The sequence below is a fragment of the Euphorbia lathyris genome, chromosome 7, assembly GCF_963576675.1.
Source record: "Euphorbia lathyris chromosome 7, ddEupLath1.1, whole genome shotgun sequence".
NCBI lineage: Eukaryota > Viridiplantae > Streptophyta > Magnoliopsida > Malpighiales > Euphorbiaceae > Euphorbia > Euphorbia lathyris.
Window position 1 is genome coordinate 7,067,828 of NC_088916.1, and position 950 is coordinate 7,068,777.

The 950-nt window shown below is 38.7% G+C and overlaps 1 non-coding gene across 1 annotated transcript; it reads left to right on the forward strand.

Annotated features, from left to right (window-relative positions):
• Positions 1 to 460: 460 nt before the first annotated feature.
• Positions 461 to 567, forward strand: LOC136201701 (small nucleolar RNA R71). Its single transcript, XR_010674044.1, has one exon. It is a non-coding gene; the product is annotated as a small nucleolar RNA R71 (small nucleolar RNA).
• The last annotated feature ends 383 nt before the right edge of the window (positions 568 to 950 follow it).

Sequence of the window (950 nt, forward strand, 5' to 3'; positions counted from 1 at the left end):
TTTCCAGTTAAAGTTAGGATGATTCCTCTATCCAGCATTATAGGTATTAGAATAAGGATTATTAGTTTGGTTTTACCCTTGGACAAAATTTACCTGTTCGATCTCACTCATATTTTCGTAATCCACATCCGTTTGGATTGGATTACCATTGGTATCGCGTGGTGCCATAAATTTATTAATTTTGTGCGATAAAGTAGAAAATTGGGCTTGTAGCATCGCGACTGGATCAAGTTCAACTATACCTTTAACTGATGGTGTGGTTGAGGATGATGGTTTTGCCACCGGCATATGTCATCGTTCCGCGGGCCATATACTGCTGTTGATTGCCATTTCCTCCAAAAGTTCTCTCGCTTGGGCTGATGTTTTCTTCATAAATAGCCCTCCCGACATAGCATCTAATGAACCCCTAGTTGTAGGATTTAGTCCATTGTAAAATGTTTGCATTAAAAGTTCAGCGGGTAATTGGTGGTGTGGGCATAAACGTTGAAGTTCTTTAAAACGTTCCCAAGTTTCATAAAGAGTCTCATTGTCATTTTGAGAAAAAGATGTTAACTCCTTTATGACTCTTGCAGTTTTTGCTAAAGGAAAATATTTACATAAAAACGCTTGGGCTAATTGTTCCCAAGTGGCAAAAGTTGCGGCTGGCATAGAAGTTAACCATTCTTTGGCTCTATCCTTCAAAGTGAAAGGAAAGAGGCGAAGTTTGATTGCTTCTGCAGTCACATCTGGAATTTTAAAAGTATCACAAATTTCAAGGAAATTTGTTAAGTGGGTGTTAGGATTTTCGTTAGGTAACCCGTAAAATGTTACATTATTTTGCAACATATTAAGCAAAGCTGGCATAATTTCAAATTGATTTGCGGTGATTCTGGGTCTAACGATACTATTGGTCACACCGGCCACACCTGGCCTAGCGTAATCCATAAGTGTTGGTGGGTCTGCCATTTTTT